The following is a 24,245-nucleotide window of genomic DNA, read 5'->3' as shown; positions in this document are numbered from 1 at the left end:
CGAAAGCAGATGCCACAATCTCGTACACCGATAGCAAGTCAGAAGTGCTGCCCTCTGTAATAAGTAGAGATGTTACTCTTCTTTTTGCAAACAAGACGAGCGTCGTGTGATCAGCTCTGGATTGCATCATGTCGGTCGCGTGGTCCGGCACGACCCTTGGACTCCAGCCTGCGTTCAGCACACTTGCATTGCGCGCCCACGGGAACACAGGTGCCCCCGCCCCGTTCCCCGCCGCTTCCCCCACTGCTGTCAGGCGATGACTCGCCGCCAACCCGCAACCGCCCAGGCGAACACGTGAGCGTCGGAGATATAGACCCGGCGGTCTGCCGACCAGAGCCAGTTGAACGTCGGTGGCTTGTTGGTGCAGACAGGATTTCGTTGGAAAACGTCAAAGGAGCTAGTGGTGAGTTCGACTGCTGTATCTTCCGCAGTGTAACGTGAAGTAGTTAGTAAGACTTGTGAATATCCTATTGTCGGTGGTACGAAATATTTTGTGGAGAAGCGTTCAAGTCCACAATTTCCGGTGCTAATTCAGAAGGAGAGGAGGATTTACGTTATTACCAAGATTAAATACGGAAACGTGAAGTGTAAGTCAGTATTTGTTTCTAGCAAATACATGATTGATTGCAGTGTAATGAAAAGTATTCAACAACATACACAACGAACAAAGGAAGTATACTCACTAAGCTTCTATTTGCAAAATATCGACAAAGGTACGTAACGAATCATTTGAAGACGCCAAACGAAAATTGGAAATTTCCACTAAGATAAATAATGGTGATGTACAATATTAGTTTGTCTAAAGAAAAGTAGCATTTATATCATCATGTTACGTGTGCAAATCTACCACCCGCAGTGTAATCTGCAGGAACGAGGCTGCGAATTCACTAGTGAGAAGAATGGCGGATCGTGAACAGAGATATAACAACTAGCTGTCACTTTTGCACTGGAGGAAAATGAATGTCGAATCCGCTCCCTCTGCGACATCATAGATACTTACCCAAAACGTTCTGTTTGGTTTCATTGTACCTGAAAACGTGTGATGAGAGTTTATAGTTGAAACCTTCATTGCTTTTCTCATCTATTTGGGGGAAAAAATCGTAGTAATATAATCGGATATGGGGACACGAAAGTCCTGTCTGAAATATATCATTGCTTCTAGCGGTCATTCACCTCAAAAGGGTACAATGCGTTGTTATGTTATAATCATGATGTTGCTCGTTACGTTGTGGCGGATGAACGCCATTTCCTGCGAAATACGGCATGCGAAGTACATTGAGGGGGCGGAACGTCGGTAAATGGTATGCCTTTTAAAAACTTGAGCTCGCTATTGTCAGAAAGTTGTGTTGTTGATATCAGATTGTTAGATAAATTTAATTTACAGAGAGTGAACTCTGACGTTAACACGTTATAGACAATGTAGGTGATTCCTAGAACCTCAAAATTTTTGCTTTGTTTTCTGTGTGTAACTTGCAAATTACGTAAAGCAGTCTTTGTCAAATGCTTGCTCGGTGTGAGTTACTCTTCAGTTAAATAAGAACCATCGCTTGATTAGATAGTTTACGATACGTCACTACGGATTTCCTAAATCATTGCGCGATAATTCATAGATCTGTACTCGTTATCACCTCAGTACATGATGTTTCATTGGTCGCTAAGTAGGCCAAATGGATAGAAAATGCTAGAATTTACAACTTCAATGAGTCCGCGCTTGAAATTCAAATCCAAATCACAGAAACACTTTGTTTGTCCCCAGTTAGTTTCGCATATTCTAACGGATGTGCATCAGTAGCTGAATTCAAACTGGAAGAAGTTATTCTATTGTGTATCGCATTCTTCACATCTGGTAACCTTCATGTGACTATGCTCTGCTTAACTCTGTCGAATTGCCATAATCATGGGAGATTAGTTAGGCTTTTACATAATCCGCCGTAGAAAGTTTCAAAGTAGAATGCCTCCTGTCTACTGAAGAGAGGATTCCTGTCAAATCTTCAGAACGCGATCAGACTTTCTCCATTACAGTTTGTAAGTAAATTTCTTGATTGCAATTTTTGTATGACAGAACAATAGACAGCCATATTGTTCTGCCCCATATTTAATAGAAGTAATTGCCTTTGTTTCCCGAAGTTTATTCTTATATCTGAACGAGCAACAGAGGAATCCACGTTGTACATTTGTAAACTATTCCTCGTAGGTACCGGTAAACTTTGAATTGATGTCGTGGAACGTAACTTTGGTATAGATTTTTTGATATAAATGTCGGACCACAAGTTTCACCGATTACTGCAACGCTAGGCTGAAACGAAGCACTTGTTCTTTAGTGGAGGTATATACCGAACTTCGGAAACGTGTCACTCCTACAAACGTATGGTACTAAGCCTTTTTTAAGTATTCCCCATGTCGTCGACTTTTTGCTATTTTTTCCTATCGAGTGCTTGATGCTGCAGCTGTAACGCCATCTGGAAACATCTTTCCAGAACGTTCTTGCCACTCCAAAATTGTAGCGAAGTGTGTTGCTTCCATTGCTCTGTTTTCCCTCTTCTAATTCCATGGGTGTTAGCCACAAAGTATTGTAATATAGGTTTGAATCTTTTGCAACTAATTTCTCTGACCGTACCGTAGTAATGAATTGAAGACTGCCACTTCATTTCTCCGCTACTGAACAAATGTGACATCTATTTCATATCCCTACGCCGTATATTTTTGAGAAGACTGACTCCATTTGTGAGTACTTATTCATGAAGCCGAAGGCTGCTGAAGTTTTACATTTCACGAAGTGAAAGACGTTGTATTTATACTTCATGACCTAACGTTTTAGTTATATAGGAATCATTAACAAAATTTATGGAAGACAACGAAAGCTTTAATTGTGCTGCAAGTGGTGTTCGTTGCAGGTAAGCAATTCCATATTGGCCCATCATTATGTCCAGTGCCATATTTCGTGAGAAGTGACACACAAGTCGCAAAAAAAATCGTAAATTTCGTATTTTTATTTATCCGTATTCAGAAATAAGAGCTTTCTAATGAGATTTCAGAGCGTCAAATATTTAAACAACTTGATAGATATGTAATGAGTTGTTTGGTACGTAATCGTTTCTCTCTGTTGTGGTATTTTTGCTTTAACTGTGAAAGGAAGCTCGCCATAAATACATACAATGAGCGTAGCAAAGGAGAACATGTAATTGTTTCTATTAAAGCAGTGCTGATTAATTTATTTTTGTCGATTAAATAACAAAGGATAATTTAGGTGTTCGGTAATGAAAGTAATTGATTGTTGCAGTAATAACGGGTAATTATAGCGCTTCAGCAAAGGAGGCTATCTAACGATCAATAGTCCAGATTACTGCTACTTTTGTAGGATCGTCAAATCAGGTTGTAGGAATTTGATACACACTTCAAACAGCCAACTTCGTATGAAAATGTTTAGGCATAGCGGTTTTTGACGGGAGTTGAGACAGAATCGCAAGAGGCTGCTCGTTTAGAAAGGAAAATATGTATGTAATCTGCGAAACGAGTCTAGTGATTCCTAGAGTATTTCGCGTAAGTGTAACGCAGAGGATATGCAGGAACATACATGTATCGAAATACTTGCAAGCATACACAGCGTTTAATGCGTCTAACATAAATTCAGTTACTCATCTCCGCGTGTCATTTCTAAATTCGTAGTTGTACTCGGTGTAAACTCAAAAAGAGTTGTCCGTTAGTTAACGTAGGCAACAATGAGGAAGCATTAAATAACGGTCGAGATCACTTGATATATATGAATTCAGCTGTTCCCATCAGCAACCATGCAGTATTAACGGCGTATTCGAATATCGAATAGCAACGACGTTTTCCACTCTTGTTTCGGGTTTGGAAAATGAGGGAGATTAATTATTGAAGCTGTTGTTTAATAAAATTTTCGAGGTACCATAAACATACTAACAAATTATAGGAGGAGTAATTTTGCTGTACAGAAGTAGCTATGGGTAGTTTTGAAATGGAACGGGCACAGCGCCCAAGTGAAATGAAAATAAATTTACCAGGTCGTGGAAACAGCAGGCCCGTGGGACAGGATAAACACCAGAGAAGGAAGCTGTACGTCTTAAACAGTATTTCCTACCTGCTGAAAATATACAATCATTTCAAACGTGCAGAGCACACTTCTTCTATAACCAGATTCCTGTATAACTTACCTCTGAGCGTTTTACTCATGGAAACATGACGTAATTTGGAACGTCTTAACTTAGTTCATAACCAGAGAACTTTGGGAAGACGCGTTTTTCTTTATTTTCAACCCGTCGATGAACACATATTTGCTTTACTAATTACACATGAACCTATTGGAAGTTTTTTCTTCCGATCTTCGAACGGTTTTAATCATACTGGTACTGTGGGAAGGATCGATCGATCGATCAATTAATTCCTAAAGCATCGCTATCGCAGTACATCCTGTATTGATTGCAGACGGTGTAGCATAGTTTCGTTCCGTAGAGTGGAGAAGGGTAGCTGCGAGCCGCTCTGAAGGCTATGTATGATATGACGTTTGGGCGCCGCGAAGCCGCGGCGGAGACGGCAACGTGAGTGGTGTTGGAGAGGTTGTGACACAGATAGCTCATGGCCCGTCAGCTGGTCGCGTGAGCTTCAAGGCCACGGCCAGAGCTGGTTATCTGGTGCTGCCTCCGCGCAGTCTGGCACCTCTGCACATACAGGCTCACAGCCAAGTGGGCGGGGTTTCCCTCTGCGCCGCCGTCCATCACGTCACGTAGTTTGAGACTGGCGCCTAGTGATCAGTCCAGGTGATTACGCAGTATCTGGTCAGGCACGCAGTTGCATTGAAGCCTCCTTAGCAAAATGGAACATTACAGAGGTTTTGTTAAAATCGTATATCAAGTGAACGTTTATGAAATGACAGTATTTTCTCAATACCAGATGGAAAAAAGTTAGTTACTGTAATGAAATACATATTATATACAAATGATTGCAATCACATCTTACAAATAAAAAGGATTTCTCTGAACCGTGACCGAAGTAGAGCATGCTTATATTCTGACGGTTTACATTCATTGTAAGTCACAATGAATAAACAGAAAAAAGCGTTGTGTAGACGTTCCAGGCGGATTGTGCACTTTCGTTTGTCATACCACTATTAACGTGTTATTCTTGTCCTTCTATTTATCTGGACACCAATCGCAGGTTTTACTTGCACATTGTCGGTTTAAGTTGTAATATACAGCCATCCTCAGAACCAGTGTCGCGGCATCAGAAATCTCCCAACACAGAGGCACATGATTATGCTAAAACATTGGAGCTGAAGATGGTTGTAGATTACAGATGACGCTGGTAACTGCTTAAGTAAAACCAGTGATTGCTGCCCCATAAATAAAAGAAGAAATATATCTAACGAACAGTGTTTTTTGTCGTTGAGAAAAAAATGGTTTTTTAAAGATGTAGTAGTTTTGTGTGGAAGCGAACTTTCCTTGCTCTGTGTAGCGGAGTGTCGGCTTTAAGCACGGTCGCCGTTTTCAATTAGCGCAGGGTCACAAATGAAGCTGTGTTAGCCACGCGTGTGTATTAGCTCTTCGGCTGAGTAATTCCCAGCGGAGCTTTCCAGCTCCTCGTCTCAACATGCTTTCGACTTAAATCTGCTTACCAGACGGGGCCAAAAGTGTTGTTAATTATGAACTACATTGCATGGATTATAGTATATCGTCATTACTGCACCATGCAACGTTAAAATGGTGTGTAAAAGTTATTGCGGCATCATTACTTTATGCTATTTACGGTGGGAGATGGTGTACAGGGATGCACTCCTAGCAGTCAAAACTACAGTACTGTGAGCTACGTAACGCTGGCTGTAGCCAAAAACAGTTGACTAGCGACCAAAGCCATCCGACAATTACCGACTATTACAGATTCAGGACTAGGAAGCTGATCGGCCAACTTGACATCTTGTATATGACTAATGCGAAGCAGACTGGAGTAGTCGACGCTGACGGAGTGATTCAAGAGGCTAAAGTCAGGAAAACTATAAGGTAGGTTGCTGTGTCAGCACTGATCTTTAATCTGAATACTAAAGAGATAGCGAGGAAGATACAGGACTATCACGAATTACGAAATGCTTCTTGTGGACAAAAAATCAAGGTAAGGTTTGTTGACAACAGTAGACGCCGAGACTGAAAGGGAACCAGTCGGATGGTTAATGGAATGGAATGTGCCGTAGCTGACGGCTAAATATGCACATAAACAGAAAGAAAACTGGGGTAACAACGAGCGCAGCAGGTAGATAAGCTGAGGGCTCTGTTTAATTTGGAGGAGTGACTCTTGGAAAGGAGACAAATTTAGCCATCTGTGATGTGGGATGCAGCAGTTATGCTAAAATGAAGAGAGAGAGAGAGAGATTGATAGGAATGGAGAGCTGCATGAAACCAACCTCCAGTTTTTGACCAGAACTGACTCATATTTTACTCACTAATCGTGTAGTGTATGGCAACGCCATTGTTGAGTTTCGTGAAGTATACAACTGGGAATGAGTTGCCGAATCATAGTGAGGCGAGAAAACGTGGGGGATGCTTAGCCTATTTGTTGGAGTACCGCTAACAACGATAACCTAGTACTTGGCAATCCAGGATCATGTCCTTTATTACTTTCGCGCTGACACCTCTTTACATTTTGTTTTGCATATTTGGTAACGAGAACCTGTAACGAGTACATGTGCGTGAGAAAATATATTTTACGTTATCTATTGTGCTTCCACTTCGTTTTCAGTACAACTAAACAAATCAGTTCTCTCAAAACTGATAGTTGTCAGATACTAGAATACATCCTTAATCCTGCATTGCACTACTGCCATACCCTGTATTTTTTCGTTATTATCAGTTCCTTTTAGCCTTGGCAAATGTTGGTTAGTCTGCAAATTACGTTGATATTTGGCGTGGGGTTCGCAGCACCCGATCGTGACGTGCTTTGTGTCGATCATCAAGTGCTGTTTTCTGTTGTCTATCTACTGAGCTTTACTTTAGTGTTTTTTGTTACGTCCAATCTACTGACAGACAACGGAAGTAAATAATGGCTCTGTAACTTGAACACAGTGACACTGATGTCTTCCGGTGGTGGTATTATTGATGAGGATCCAGACCATGTTGTGAAAGAATCCCAAGTGTCTGATGAAGATAGAGGAGGAGATAATGTACACTGATCAGACAGAACATTATGACCCTCTGCCTAATAGCCAGTATGTCCACCTTTGACACAGATAACAGCGGCGACGCTTCGTGGCATGGAAACTGAGGCTTTGGTGGGTCGGTGGAGGGAGTAGGCCCCACATCTGCACACACAAGTCACCTAATTCCCGTAAATTCCGGGGACCTTACGCCGCGTTCAGTCACATCCCAGGTGTGTTTTATCGGGTTCAGCTCTGGCGAGTTTGGGAGGGAGGGGGGGCAGCACATCAATTGGAACTCGCCACTGTTGTCCTCGAAACATCCATCAAACTCCTGGTCTTGCGACGTAACGCATTCGAAACATAATGGTCATGAAAAGGTATACGTATTCTGCAACCAGTGTAGTATACTCCTTGGCCAGCAGAGTGCCTTGCACGAGCTCCACTGGACTCATGGATGCCGTCCCCCAGAGCATAATGGAGCCACCACCAGCTTGTCTCCGTCCTGCAGTACAGGTGTCAAGGAGCTTCTCCCCTGGAAGACGACGGATTCGCGCTCTCCCATCGACATAATGAAGAACGTACTAGGATTCATCAGACCCTGCAATGCTCTGCCACAGAGCATCGTCCAGTGCCGATGGCACGTGCCCATTTCAGTATTAGTTACAGACGTTGTGGTGTTAACATTGACACTTGCGTGGATCATCGGCTACGGAGGCCCACCGTTAAGGAGTGTTCCAGTGCACTTGTACTCTGTCCAGTTAAAAGTCTGATGTTAGTGCCGCCACAGTTCGCCGCCTGTCCTGTTTTACCAGTCTGCCCAGCCTATAGTGTCTATAATGAAGGGTGGCCGCTCATTCCTATGACGTCTGGACGTGGTTTCACCTTGGTTTCGACATGTGTTGAAGACACTCATCGCAGCACCCCTTTAACAACGGACAAGGCGTGCAGTTTCCGAAGTGCTTGTGCTTAGTCTCCGGGCCATTACAATCTGCCCTCGATCAAACGCAGATTGCGCACCTTCCCCAAACTACCCATGGACAACACGCTCACTGAAAATACATGCACCGTGCGTGCGTCTGACAAGCAGTCATGCCTCGCCAGGTGACGCTGCTATCGCCTGAAGGGTTTATATCGACAGTAGGTCGGTGGTCATAGTGTTCAGTGTAAAGTTCAAACCCACTCAGACATCTGCTGGACTGCTGCAAGATTCTCAGGCCTCAGGGTCTGGACTTCCAAATGTTCAGTGCACCTTCACAGAATTAGAAATGTGGCAGCTCGTATTGGGAGAAAAGGCGAGTTGTGGAGCATTCAAGAACCAGGAAAGATTGTCGTCCATTAGCTAATTCGTTTACCATTTGCCAAGGGACAAGTCAGAGTTGAGTCGTGGAATCTACTTATTTGGCCAAAATAACTGGAACAGATAAACAACAGTTAGCATTCTTTTATTGAGACTGGTGTCAAAGTTATCATAAAGACTCACCTGAAAGCGAACTATCATTCATTGGTTTGTTGTGTCTGTATGGAGTACAGAAACTGTCATAGAAATTTAGAACAAATCTGGTCTGTCAGCATTAGAAGTTTTGTTTATCGAACAACTATATCATAGGACAGATTTAAAATTGTAGGAAAGTATCTGAGATCGGATTACAGCTGAGCAACTATTGACTCAGAGATAGATGCCCATTCAGGATTTACATGAAAAGTAAAACTTATAAATATAGGATAAAGATTGTAAAGCTCAATAATTCAAAGAAGTATTGCGTGTTAAATACAACAGCATATGCTGGTAAACTGAAACCACCTAATCAAGAAAAAATACTATACTGCTATGTGAGGACCTTCAGTCAACCAAGTCATGTCACTGTTCGGTATAACAAGAGAAAATTACCACTATCTTTTATTGCCAAGAAAGCTCAAGGTGCTTCCTTGTTTGTCTTTGACGCCTATTGCATGTGACTCATACTCGCCAAAGAGAAACAGAAACATTTCGATTTATCCTTTATGCATTGCAGCAAAGAAGTTAATGAAACTGCGAAGAAAGCTGTAGTGATAATGTTTTATAATGTAACTAAAGGAGACCCTTGCTCTTTTGGCTGTCACACCTACGTTGTAAGTCGAATATAGAATTGCTGGCCATTGTGTCTGGTATGATATTATGGACCCAAGTTCTATAAATGCAGTGATTCTATACATTATGAGCGATGAATACCCGAAGGTGAAAAGAACATTCGTGAAACAACTATCATTATCAGTGGTAATACCTATTCTGCAGGCACGAGTTGCAGTGGCGACTCATGGACGCAGTCTTTACACAGTGATCTACGATGTATTAAAGTGTGCCTTCCGACCAAGCAGGGCGACTAGCAGAAGAAGTAAGCAGAAACAAAAGAAGATGCAATTTCCGTCCCCTCAACTGTGACAGAAAAACAAAATATCTGCTCTTCATGCCCCAGAATCATTTGTGATGAACAGAGTGCGGATGTGCTCTGAACGCATCGAGTAAAAAACAGAAGTACAGAACCATGTGGCACGGAAACACTACTGCAAAAATCTGCAACATCATTTCGTGAGCAAATTTAACGTTGTTTCTTAGGAACGTGTTTGTCATTATCGCTACAGTGCGTTAAATAGTTGTCTGTTTTAATATTGCATACCAAAGAACCAAAATTGTTTTGTCTGTCTTTTCTATACCTATCTGTTTATTCTTAAATTAATACTAATGTTAATAATTTATTTTTTAAAATAATTATGGGTTTTTAAATTTGCATTAGTTTATGAACTACAGGAAAACAGCATACAGTACTTTTTAGAAATAAGACATACTGGAGTTAATATACCCCAGAGTGTCTTTGACATTGTCGTTTAACAGGGTTAATGTCCATTTAAATGCAACTTTCATTAAACAGTTTATAAATATCATGGAATTAAAACTCTGGACTGCCATGTAACGTTAAATTGTAATTCAGTTTTCTTCAAAGCGGTGAGTTGTCTTTGTTAGAGAAGAAAGTGATGTTCATAGATATTGTTTCCATGCGCTCCCAAAGACGGATTTCGTGAACGGATTTACCAATACAGCTTCTGGTAGGTCAAGTATACACGCCAAAATCGATTCTGGAAATCTGTTTTTAGCTCCCTGTTAACCGCTTTCGCATGGATTTTTCGCTCCCATGTAAACGCACGTGGAACGTGCTTGGGCTGTCATTGTTGTTAAAATATTCGACTAAAATGGACGGTGTGACTAACTGTGCAAGGAAGGAGAAGTAGAAATATTAGACGAAGACTGAAACAGTCCGTAATATTTAAGTTACGAGATATTGCGACTGTGTCCTCCAAATCAGAAACTCGAACGGCTGTTTTCCATACGCCATATTTAACGTGGCTTCAGAGCTTAACGTGTAAACACCACAGCGATAATTATTTCCGAAATACGCTTTTCGTCTTTTGGAAGATGTGAAGGACGTTAACGGAGTCAATGATAGCTTGAATCGACAGAATTACTGGCTAAAGGGAGCACTACTACATCATTGCATCTTTGGATTCACGTCATATATTTGACAATTGCGTTCTTGTAGAATCCACTGGAGGACGATGAAAGCCTGGAATTGTATCCAAATGTATCGTGACAAGATCATCATGAATATTTTGTACAAGAAATGTGTTGCGAGACGGCCGCGGTGGTAACCGCGCGGTCAAGGGCGCGTTGTCATGGTTCGCGCGGCTGCCCCCGTCGGAGGTTAGAGTCCTCCCTCGGCATGGGTGTTTGTGTTGTCCTTGGCGTACGTTAGAGTTAATTTAGGTAGTGTGTAAGTGTAAGGACCGATGACTTCTGCAGTTTGGTCCCATAGAACCTTAATTCCAAATTTGTTGCGAGACTCCTACTTTATTTCAAGTTTTTTAGTTCTATCTGTCTTTTCAGGAACAGATTTGTTATATAATACAGTGACTCGAATTCACGTATGGTTGATAGGCCCGATATTTTGTCTGTGTTGCGAAGTGTTTTGTAGCGCTGGTGCCAGGTGTTATTTCACTTTTAGTAGTGCCATAACTGCGTCATTTTTGACATTACCAACTCGTGAACTGAATCTGTAAGTAGTTAAAAGACGGAGCACTACTACTGAGTGGGAAAATAAAGCCAATACAAGGGTGCTACTCAAGAAATACCTTTATAGCGCCTCGCCTGCATTGTAGTTGCACCAGTGAATATTGAGGTAAAGGTTTTACGATACGGCGGTTAGTCGACTGCCTCGGTGACGTAGACTGGCAGCGTTGCAGCTTTAGACCGGTGATGGACAGCCACGTGGAAGGCGATATCTGCCGGTTTGCCCCAGCTGGCTTGCGGCTTGTCCCGTTGTCGTCACGGGCACTGCGTCTGACGACCGCGTTTCCTGTTGGGAAGAAAGCAGCAAAGTTCTTTACTCACAGGCTGCCACAGAAATGACGTCTGGTTCAGTATAGGCCTACATTTATGCTCAGTGTCGAGTGATTTAGTAACTAAAGGAGTTTATACTTACATATTTAGCCCGGTAATTTAATTGAATAAATGGCTCTGAGCGCTATGGGACTTAACATCTATGGGCATCAGTCCCCTAGAACTTAGAACTACTTAAACCTAACTAACCTAAGGACAGCACACAACACCCAGCCATCACGAGGCAGAGAAAATCCCTGACCCCGCCGGGAATCGAACCCGGGAACCCGGGCATGGGAAGCGAGAACGCTACCGCACGACCACGAGATGCGGGCTTTAATTGAATAATGTAGCAGGTGCGACCCAGAAAAGTGGAAAGCATAAGTCCGACTGGTATATTTCAGCCCGCACTCCCTGTAAGTCGCCTCTTGTGATAAGGAGCATCGGCCGTGTGGTTCGTTAAAGTGATGATTCAGTTGTGTTGCTACTGATTCCGTAGAACAGGAGTGCTTGTGAATATGAAATACCCTATATAGCTATAAAATAAAGGAAGGCAACCGTAATCGATGCGTTGGTGAAAACGTTCGAGAAACTATCAAACGGAAACCATTAGGTTAGTGTTTTGCGTAACCTATTTCCGCAGTTGCAAGACGCGCGCGTGCTTTGTGTGTGTTTTTGAGCTAAAATAAATAAGAAGGTACTCTCCGGTTTTAAATAGACAGTCAAAAGATCTTTCAGACGTTCTCAATGTTGGAAAGCATTGTTCTAGATTCATTATAATCTTTGCTGCAAGATTTATTGCTTGATTCGCCCCATCTTTTCAGATCTGTAAGCATACGCAGACATTTTACCTTCAATTTTGCCTTGCCTGAGGTATTCTTCTCCACGTGCAGTTCGTCACGTAGCAGAGATACTGAATTTCGCGCAATTGAACTAAATTATTGGCCTGGTGTAAAATAGTACTGAGTCTGCGTGCACTATGACACAGTTTTCCAAGTACTCGTACTTCACTGGTTCATTTGACTGTGTATTGCAAAGGCTGCCTCCTGCATAACATTACGTTAGTAGTAACGAAATGGTTCAAATGGTTCTGAGCACTATGGGACTTAACTTCGGAGGTCATCAGTCCCCTAGAACTTAGAACTACTTATTCCTAACCAAACTAAGGACATCACACACATCCATGCCCGAGGCAGGATTCGAACCTGAGACCGTAGCGGTCGCGCGGTTCCAGACTGTAACACCTAGAACCGCTCGGCCACTCGGGGCGGCGTTAGTAGTAACGGTTTCGCGGGACGCGCGTTATGGAACCAGTCATTATTTACTTTCTCTGTCATTCCTGGACAAAGCTGATTATGCACAGCCTGATAAGGTAGCAAATTAGAGATCATTGTAAATGGTTTTCATTCTTCCACAACAAAACCAACGGCAACTAAATCACTGTAGTCTACAAAGTATTTTGATTCCTCTTACCTTATTGTTACGTCAGATTTTTCGTCATATGTTATTGGATGCAAATGTGTAATTGATGAGTCTTTCCTGAGATCTTCTTGGACTAGATGTAGGTCACATTTAATGTGGGCAGTGTTTAATCTGAAGAACCCACGAAGCTTTTTGTTGTGTATAAATGACGATTGATTAGTGTCATAAAGAAATTTTCCCCAACCCTTGTCCTAAGGAATGGGATATGTCATCTCCTTCATTGTCTAACTGTTGGAGTAGAACGCCATCTTCTTCCTCGTCATTTTCTGCCGGGAGTACACATAAGAATAAATCGCCATCATTATTTCCTGGAACGTGCGTCCACGCCAACGAACTGCTCACGACTGAAGCTAACAGTAAGAATGACACTGACCAGTAAATTTATACGGGGTGTTCAAAAAGTCTCGCCGCAGTGCCGTACGATTGTTAGCCGCGCGTCCCGTAGGCCGCAGTGAATATACCGAAACGAAACTCAGTAAAATGCAAGTTATTAATTTATTGAATATTCATTTTTGCTTACAAATTTTCACATTAAATTTTGAGTGTCTCCCACTTGATGGGAAGTAACCCAGGCTGGCGAACGATCAACGGCACGCGCGGCTAACAATCAGACGGCACTGCGGTGAGACTTTTTGAACACCCCGTATGTATCACAATAGCTATTACCAATATCAACAAATAAAAAAATACCTACTTTATCATCACGCTGTGATGTAAAACAAGATACGGATAAAATTTCTCGCAATTGAATTGGTATTATTTAGTAAAGAAGCTGAGCAAACCTGAAAGATTTTTTTAAGTGATTAAAAGCAAACCCTCTATCGAAAAACTATTTCAATAGTTGATGTAGCTTTATTTCCTCTATATACAGGATTTTTACGACAAGGAAATAACAAAAATAATTTTCCTCGTGCACTGCTGTAAGCCGCAGGTCACAACCGCTTCGTGGGAATCTATCGTGCACTTTAATCACACTGCGATGGCTGCAGGTGCAGGCTGCGCGGTAGGAACTGTGTCTTAACGATATGGAATCTACACCAGGGAAATTCCTTACAGGCATTGATGATATCAGGTACGAAGGTTTTGAGAGAATTGAAAACTCAGTTGCAATTGCGCTGAATTTTGGATTTTAAGCAGTGTTCGTCTTGAATATCACGAACAAGGTCCGCCATTTACCCGGAACACAATTTTGGCTTTTTATCCAAATCTGTTTAGCCGCAGTTAACTCGTCAAACTAGAACAATGCTACACTGAAATGCACTGCTTAGTGTATTCGGCTCGCTGCTGATAGCGGGTAAAGTCAATATAGTTTGTCATCGTCTGCTTCGCAATTTCCTCTGTATTCTACCAGTTCCTGGAGAAGCAGTATCGTACGACGCGCGGATCTCCGTGGTAACTGTGACGTCATCGCCAAGAGTCGCAACCATTGGCCGAAAGAGCATGAGGTGAGATGGCGTGGCATGGTGCGATGCGGGAAGAGTACACACGAGTTCCGCTAGCGGCGCTGGTGGCGGCTTCGAAGGGTGGCGTGAGGGGTCACCTGAGGACACTCCCAGAGCGTCTGTTCCAGTTCGCGTGCAAGTAAATCATTGTGACGTCATCCACCCATGCGATGCTCATTGTGGAACAATACCAAGCATAACTACCAGTGAATATCTAAAGAAGGTTTTTTAATCCCTCGGGTCCTTCTTTAAAACTGAAGACCACGTTTTAAAGTGCTGCAGATTAGTTACAGTATATACAAAAAGGAATAATTGTTAAACAGTCCAGTCAGTAATAAAACGTACCCGTCAGGTGATGACGAAATCACAATTTTATTTTTTAAGTTTCATGATTCTTCAATTGCCAACGTAATTATTAAATTAGTTAACCCTGTAAAAGATAATATTGCTCTTAAGCAACACCGATTTCCAGTAGACACTATACGAATACTATGAGTCACAAGAATTGTAGTTGTCATGTTACTCTAAAAATCATCCACTGGCTACGCACAGCTGGCAACACCTATCTTTGTTCGGGCGATTTGGCGTATGTACGGCTGGCTGTAAGAGACGTAAGGTGGCACATGTTTATTACTATTTATTATCAGTTCTACGTCATTGACCATTCTGGACTGGACTGACTGCGTAAGGATTACATGTATCTACAAGAACGCAATAATAATAATATAGTGTCAGAATTGTTGCTCTTGTTGTGGCACTGAGTTGCAGTGTTCGATCATTAGAAACAAAAATTATCCACAGTCAACAATGGATCTTCGTTTAGTCACTCGAGATTGTGGCTTTAAACAGCTCCATTGGTAGATACTAAACATTGTTCGATAGTGTACATGGTTTTTTCTGTTACTTTCTCACATATGAAACCTAATATACACGAATATTTGCGTTAATTAACGTCAAATGTTTTATATACTGGAAGCACTTAATACCGTGCGAGAAATACCGTTTTTTTTTTCAATGGGATCTCACAAATGTTCTAAGTTTAGGTGGTTGTTAGATACGATTTACACCGGTATGTGATACGGCGTAGATTATGTTTATTATTAAAGTACGATGTGCTGGATGTTAAATGGGATACAAGCTGCTGAAGTATAGAGTGGTAAAATAAATTGTTACGTTGATCCTGCAGTTCCTTATGTGCGGATGAAGCTGCTGTAGAGTAATTTTTTGCTTGGAGCAGCCGTAATTAAAAGTTGTCATGATCGTACCTTGTCACACCTCTTTTAACCTGTTACCCTGCTTGAATAATGTAAATGTGGATTTTACTTACATCTTGTGTATACACACTGAGGTGACAAGTCACGGGATAGTGGTATGCGCATACACATGTTAGTAACGCGTACACAAGGTATAAACTCAGAGCAGTGCATTGCCGGGCTGGCGTCACTTGTACCCAGATACAAGAAAAGGTTCCGACGTGGTTATGGCGGCGCGACGGAAATTAACAGACTTTGAATGAGGAATGGTAGTTGGAGTTAGACGCATGGGACATTCCATTAAGAAAATCGTTAGGGAGTTCATTATTCAGAAATCCACGGTGTCAATAGTTTGCGAGTATACTAGATTTCAGGTAGTACGTGCCACCACGGACAAGGCAGTGGGCGACGGCATTCGTTTAACGACCAAGACCAGCGGCGTTTGCGTTGAGATGTTAGTGCTAACAGACAAGTAACACTGCGTGATATAACCCCGAAAAACAATGTGGGACATCGTATCCGTTAAGATACTGCAGTGAAACTTGGCATTAATGGGCTATGGCCGAATACGACCGACGCGAGGTCCTCTGCTAACAGAACGACATCGCCTGCAGCGCCTCTTCTTGGCTCGTGATCCTGTCGGTTGGATCCTAGACGACTGAAGAGCGTGGGCCTGGTCAGATGAGTCCCGACTTCAGTCGGTAAGAGCTGATGATGATGATATCGTGTGACGAGGGCCTCCCGTCGGGTAGACCGCTCGCCTAGTGCGAGTCTTTCGATTTGACGCCACTTCGGCGACTTGCGCGTCGATGGGGATGAAATGATGATGATTAGGACAACACAACACCCAGCCCCTGAGCGGAGAAAATCTCCGACCCAGCCGGGAATCGAACCCGGGCCCTTAGGATTGACATTCTGTCCAGCTGACCACTCAGCTACCGGGGGCGGACGGTAAGAGCTGATGGTGGGGCTCGAGTGTGGCGCAGACTCCACGAAGTCGTGGACCCAAGGTGTCTACAAGGCACTGTGCAAGCTGGTGGTGGCTCAATAATGGTGTGGACTGTGGGGATAAAAGGGGTTCTCTAGTCGAACGGAACCGATCGTTGACTGGAAATGGTTATGTTAGGCTACTCGGAGACCATTTGCAGCCATTCATGGGCTTAATGTTCCCAAAACACGATGGAATTTTTATAGATGACAGTGTCACAGTTGTTTGCGATTTGTTTGAACATTCTGGACAATTCCAGCGAATGATATGGTCACCCATCGAACGTTTATAAGACATAATTGAGAATCAATTTCGTGCACAAAACCCTACGGCAACTAAACTTTCGCCATGGCTCAATATTTTTGCGGGGATTTCCAACGACTTGAGTCCATGCCACGTCGCGTTGCTGCACTATGCTGGGCAGAAGGAAGTTCGACACGTTAGGGCCGACCTGGGTGGCCGAGCGTTTCTAGGCGCTACAGTCTGGAACCGTGCGACCGCTACGGTCGCAGGTTCGAATCCCGCCTCGGGAATGGATGTGTGTGATGTCCTTAAGTTAGGTTAGGTTTAACTAGTTCTAAGTTCTAGGGGACTGATGACCTCAGCAGTTAAGTCCCATTGTGCTCAGAGCCATTTGATTTTGAACGACGTTAGGAAGTATCCCATGACTACTGACTTCTGCCCTCACAGTGTACTTAGCGAGGCACCAAAATCGTTCATGACTGGCAAGACTTTGTACCTTATAACTCTCCCTGCCCTGTTCCAGTCACGTGCTGAACTACCAGGATAAACGAATGTCTCATAGCCCCATTACTCCTACAATAATCTTACTTTATTTACAGATTCCTACGCAGACTTTCTTCTATGCGAGTTTCTATTTAATTTCTCTAAAAATCTCTTCTTTTACACTGTCGTATTGGTTACACCAATTCAGTACTCCCTGTTAGGCGTACTCGACGATGAGTCTTCAACACAGCATATAGAACAGCATTGCAGCGTATGTCGTACTAGCGTCGCGCATACGATTTCGATTACAGATTCACTGCCATCTGTCTTACGTTGCCGTCAGACGTTTCATGATACAACAGAAATTGATCTCTGCCGCTCATTGTAGTGATTCGTGGTGTGTAGTATAATAATGCAGGATCTGTTCATACGCCTTGTAGGCGGTTTGTCTGACTTCTGCAGCGTACTTTCGCGAAAAGTCCGCGTAGAGTTAGCGTGCGCAGAAGCTGTCTGCTGCCTACTTGAGGATTGTGGGCTTCGCCCATCTACCAGCTCAGCAGGCGGAAGAAGCACTCTCACTTTCTAAGTCTGTGCCGACTTTCTCCGCCGCTTGCCTGCTTCGGTACGTAGCAGGGAACAGGACAGATGAAAGGACGCGGACTGTATCTATGACCTAACGCTGTGATGGACAAGCGATCCGCAGGCGCGCGGGTTGGTCACGTGTGGACTGCTAATGAATGTGGCCTTGTTAATTAAAAGAAATTTCCTAGCTGTAGGAAACGAGGATTCCATATGGCGCATCGGTAACGAGCTTGTCTTTTATTTCGTGTAGGGAATTACGTTCGTTAAATTGTCATAACAGGACACACCCACACGCACAATGTCATTGAGTGAACAATAGTCGTCAGGAAAAGCGCTTCACAACCGTTCAAGGTACTAGCATCTTCCGCTGGAGGGAGCCGAGCCTTATCATGAGGCTGGATTTTCGTAATCTGAAATGCAATTGTTTCGGAAATAATAGCAGCGCACGTTGGTTTTACAGGAAGACCTGGGCTGGTCTATACACAAGACGTATGACGTAATTGAAAATTATTGTGAGCGTTTTGTTGTAACAAAGTAATGAGATATTATCAGGAAGCAGCATAGTCTGTTTCTTAATGCCCTATCCAACAGGATGGAGTACTACTTTTGGTTTTATTATATGTGACATAAGCCTGTCATGAGTATATCAATATAGCAAATGTGCTTGATAATCGCTCACGGCAAAAATTAGCTAATAGCACGATTTTAGTAAAACACAATACAGCCTACAACAGACAGTGTATTCTTTAGTAAATTCTTAGAGGTCGTGGATGCCCGCAATAGCAGAAAACATAGTATTTATCTCCTTTCACCAACACTTTTAGTACAACCTCATTAAAAATAGCACTTTCCTTTTCTTCAGATTTTTTATTCATTCCACCGTTGCAAAGTGGTTATATTCGTTGACGTCTGGAGCAAGTAGAAAAGCCTAATTATCTGAACATCAGTCATACTCTTGTGTGTCGAACAGACCTTTCGAAGCTTCTTTGAATTCAAAAAGTCTATGAATTCCACGACATTGGGTATTCCTTGGAGCCTGAAACAGTGAAGAGATTTTCGTTAGTTCTGCTTTCGAAAGATTTAGAGTTATGTGACCAACAGGACTACGATTGAAAGGTGCAGGATGATGTGGCTGCAAACCCCTCTGCAGGTCTGATGTGGAAGGGGTCACTGTTGGCATTAGTTGTTTAATTTTATGTTGCTGTAGCTTCTAGCGCCACCACTGAGCAGAGTCATCTAGCTGTTGGCTAACCGGAGAGAGGTTTCATTGGGGGTTCGGACATGGCTGGGTTTGTGCAGCTTAAGACGAAAATGTTTGTGAGTACTGACTCTAATCTTTCTAAAGATCAAATTGGGATCGTTATTTCCAAGAGATTAAAGGACGTTGATCGAAACCACTGTGTAGTAAAATCGAAAAATCATATGGTGTATCCCTTATGGTCCTGTGTTCGTGTCAAACAACAATAGTCTTTAGTTCGTTAGTGCTAGAAAATAAACCTGTTAATCTTGTTCTGCAAATGACAGCGAGGCTGGTGTCGCATTTTGAAAAAAATAGCACAAGTCGCATATTGTCGCTACAGCAATGGAAATGGCAACCGTCAATCTTCCCCGTCAACTCATTTCATCCTCACTCCGGCGATAATGTGTGTGCAATAAAATGCCAAGTCATTCTGTAATTCGAATTCCACTCAAAGAAAACTGGTCAGTCCGAGGGCAGGGGAGGACTAAAACCCCGTATGCCTAACGCTTTCGTGGCAAGTTCCAAGTTAAGACGGTTTGTAGGCGTCTCCCTCCGACGTGTTAATGTAATTAGAAGGAAGAGCGGAGTTTGTCTCATACTCTCATCGGTAACGAGGTCACTGGAAACAGTAAGAGCTTATTATTAAAAGGATGGCGACAGGAAATAGCCGTCATCCACATCAGGGAACTATCCTGGTATCCGATATTCATCTAAGTTGTTTGAGTAAACCATTAGAAACTTTTTATGGCTGGAAGATGATCTGAAGCCTGCCACCCCCCTACCGAAATGCCAGTCCAACATCTTAATCACTGCCCCACATCTCGTGGTGGTGGTGGTGGTGATTAGTGTTTAACGTCCCGTCGACAACGAGGTCATTAGAGACGGAGCGCAAGCTCGGGTTAGGGAAGGATTGGGAAGGAAATCGGCCGTGCCCTTTCAAAGGAACCATCCCGGCATTTGCCAGAAACGATTTAGGGAAATCACGGAAAACTTAAATCAGGATGGCTGGAGACGGGATTGAACCGTCGTCCTCCCCACATCTCGTGCCGTCTGAGCCAAAGTGGCAGCATATTGCCTACTGATAGAACGCAGGAACCCGCCAAGTTTAAAGTCCGTCACACTTGAGTATTCGGTGATTGGTTGGTTAGTTTGGAGATTTAAGGGACTAAATCGCTTGGTTACCACTCCCTCATTCGTTGACGTTTATGGGGCAGTGTGTTGAGGCAACACAGTTCAAATGCCAAAACACATTTTTGGTCCAAAAGCGTGTCATCTGGGCCAGATATTGTATATTAATTCTCGTAGTTTATGCTCCCATACGATGTATTAGTATGTTAAACGCGGCTACAGTTATGTTATATTGCACCTATGAAATACGAAAGTAAATTCTACGACTTACACACACCACACTTGCATTTGGTAACGGAGAGTGTTAAACACCCGTTCGGACATTCAGATCTAGGGTGTCCGTGGTTTCCCGAAATCATTTAAGGAGCTGACGGAATAGTTCCTTTGAAAAGTACACCGCCAGATTTCCTTCTCCATCCTTACCCAACTACAGCTTGCGCCCAGTCGCGTAACCCCGTCGCTGACGGTACATAAAAGGCTAGTCCTATTATTTCTCACAGTGTAATCTAAATGTTTCACCTTACAGTTTCCCAGTGATCACCATTCCATTTCTGGTGATAAACAAGCCATTGTTCCGTCTTTAGGTACTGCCATAAATAAAAGGATGAGCTTGTTGTTAGATTGAAGAAGACCAACTCATACCACCCCCAATAGGATTATTAACTATAGCACCTCCAACACGATTATTGACTATCATGCCGCTTCCAATGCGATTATGACTATTACAGTGCTGTAGCTTTGAAAACATTATCCTTGTTGATGACTGGTTTACTTGTCATCGATCACAGACGTTACCTGTTAGGCTACAAACCGTAGGACCCAACTAAAACAGAACCTACCGCAAGGCACAGAGAAATTATTGCACAAGTTACGTACTTGGCGGAACTTTCCTCCGACGAAAGTGGAAGTAAAAGTGTAGATGGAACCGGCTTCGGTCTCGAGAGTTATGCAACGACCTGGCCTCAGACAGCTGGTCCAGGCGAGGGCACAACACGGAAGTTGCTGCCCACGGGAGTCCGTTGCTTGACGGGAGCCTCCTCTGCGCCGAGGACTGTGTAGCACGAACAGGAAAGTTCCAGAGGCCAAGCCCTCGCATAGAGACTCGTACGAAATGCATTACTTTGCGGCGAAGCACAAATGCACAGCGTGTACACAGCCGGCCGAAGTGGCCGCGCGGTTCTGGCGCTGCAGTCTGGAACCGCGAGTCCGCTACGGTCGCAGGTTCGAATCCTGCCTCGGGCATGGATGTGTGTGATGTCCTTAGGTTAGTTAGGTTTAACTAGTTCTAAGTTCTAGGGGACTAATGACCTCAGCAGTTGAGTCCCATAGTGCTCAGAGCCATTTGAACCATTTTGAACAGCGTGTACATCATCGAAGACGCTAAAGCTAGCTCTTACATTTTTAATATGCAACGACATCTGACAGACATGCAATTCGGAATTACTGCAACATTCGTAATCAATCGAGCTAGGAACACTTACTTAAATAATGTGTAACATTCCCTTCTGCATTTTGGTAACGACGAATACGATAGTGGCACAGATTCCAAGACACTGACAGTGCAAGATTCTGTAAGTAAATACACTACTGGCCATTAAAATTGCTACACCACGAAGATGACGTCCTACAGACGCGAAATTTAACCGACAGGAAGAAGATGCTGTGATATGCAAATGATTAGCTTTACAGAGCATTCACACAAGGTTTGCGCCGCTGGCGACACCTACAACGTGCTGACATGACGAAAGTTTCCAACCGACTTCTCATACACAAACAGCAGTTGACCGGCGTTGCCTGGTGAAACGTTGTTGTGATGCCTCGTGTAAGGAGGAGAAATGCGTACCATCACGTTTCCGACTTTGATAAAGGACGGATTGTATCCTATCGCGATTGCGGTTTATCGTATCGCGACATTGCTGCTCGCGTTAGTCGAGATCCAATGACATAGCAGAATATGGAATCGGTGGGTTCAGGAGGGTAATACGGAACGCCGTGCTGGATACCAACGGCCACGCATCACTAGCGGTTGAGATGATAGGCACCTTATCTGCATGGCTGTGTCTCGATCCCTGAGTCAATAGATGGGGACGTTTGCAAGACAACAACCATCTGTACGAACAATTCGACGACGTTTGCAACAGCATGGACTATCAGCTCTGAGATCGAGGCTGCGGTTACCCTTGACGCTGCATCACAGACAGGGGTGCTTGCGATGGTCTACTTAACGACGAACCTGGGTGCACGAATGGCAAAACGTCATTTTTTTCGGATGAATCCAGGTTCTGTTTACAGCATAATGATGGTCACATCCGTGTTTGGCGACATCGCGATGAACGCACGTTGGAAGCGTATATTCGTCATCGCCATACTGGCGTATCACCCGGCGTGATGGTATGGGGTGCCATTGGTTACACGTCTCGGTCACCTCTTGTTCGCATTGATGGCACTTTGAACAGTGGTTATATTTCAGATGTGTTAAGAGCCGTGGCTCTACCCTTCATTCGATCCCTGCGAAACCCTACATTTCAGCAGGATAATGCACGACCGCATGTTGCAGGTCCTGTACGGGCCTTTCTGGATACAGAAAATGTTCGACTGCTGTCCTGACCAGCACATTCTCCATATCTCTTTGAAAACGTCTGGTCAATGGTGGCTGAGCAACTGGCTCGTCACAATACGCCAGTCACTACTCTTGATGAACTGTGGTATCGTGTTGAAGCTGGATGGGCAGCTGTACCTGTACACGCCATCCAAGCTCTGTTTGACTCAATGCCCAGGCGTATCAAGGCCGTCATTACGGGTAGAGGTGGTTGTTCTGGGTACTGATTTCTCAGGATCTACGCACCCAAATTGCGTGAAAATGTAATCACATGCCAGTTCTAATACAATATATTTGTCCAATGAATACCAGTTTATCATCTGTATTTCTTCTTGGTGTAGCAATTTTAATGGCCAGTAGTGTACAAGGTGTCCATATTAAAAGTTCAGTTTCAAAACGCTGTAGAAAGAGAACTACTTCTCAGAATGACGCCAAATTTGAACAGCATATTATTGATGCAGGCGGAAACGTCATGGAACAAAAAAAAAAAAAAAACGCTGCTGGCGTTAGATTGCACACCAACAGATGTACAGGACACGGGTGTTCTTTGGTTTGCGCCCGAGACGCCTAACGTGGCTGTTTCCATAAACGATCACGCACTGTTAGTAAAGCTCTTTTACAAGAACGGTGACTGTGCGCCAGTAGCTTTGCAGAAGTTCCGGGAACTCAGGGATATGGAAAAAGGCACTGGCTCTGGTCCGAAGTTTGTTAAGGATCTGGAGAAAATGATAACAACATTCGAAAAGACAGGTTTTTTAAGTGCAGTATGGCAGAGGGAGGAAAGCAGTTGATCAGGCATTAGTCGAAGATGTGGCCACAGCATTGCAGGAGGAGTTGAGCGGTGCTGTGCAAAGGGCAGTACACGGGGAATTGCCTGAACGTTGGACAGGCCTGCGAGAACAGTGCATAAAATCTTACGACGCATCCTGCATTACTATCCATACAAAATCAACCATCTTCAGCAGTTGCTTTCTGCTGACCTGCCGGCGGGACTAAACGTTCGCTCTGGAATTACTTGCTTGCACGGAAGTGGACAATGAATGGCCTGGAACATTCTGTGGAAGGACGCAGGTCATTTCCATCTCCAAGAACATGCCAGTGCGCAGAATTGCAGAATATGGGCAACGAAAAATCCGCACATCAACTAGTGCTGCTTCATTCTGCAAAAGTGACGGTGTGGTGCGGGTTGACGGCATCGCTTATCGTAGGCCGTAATTTTTTTTGACGAGATGAGACCTTCACCGTCCCTCGTA

At 43.5% G+C, this 24,245-nt stretch overlaps 1 protein-coding gene across 1 annotated transcript in view; it reads left to right on the top strand.

Annotated features, from left to right (window-relative positions):
- Nucleotides 1–249: 249 nt before the first annotated feature.
- The window catches only part of LOC126162807 (acyl-CoA Delta-9 desaturase-like), a 70,074-nt gene continuing 46,078 nt past the window's right edge, over nucleotides 250–24,245 (top strand). Inside the window, exon 1 of the mRNA XM_049919547.1 lies at nucleotides 250–403. The gene's annotated coding sequence lies outside the window, so the exon portion shown is untranslated. The remainder of the gene's footprint in view (nucleotides 404–24,245) is intronic.

Source organism: Schistocerca cancellata, chromosome 2 (assembly GCF_023864275.1).
Source record: "Schistocerca cancellata isolate TAMUIC-IGC-003103 chromosome 2, iqSchCanc2.1, whole genome shotgun sequence".
NCBI lineage: Eukaryota > Metazoa > Arthropoda > Insecta > Orthoptera > Acrididae > Schistocerca > Schistocerca cancellata.
Note: the sequence above shows the minus strand (reverse complement) of the source record. Positions and strands in the feature narration are given on the sequence as shown.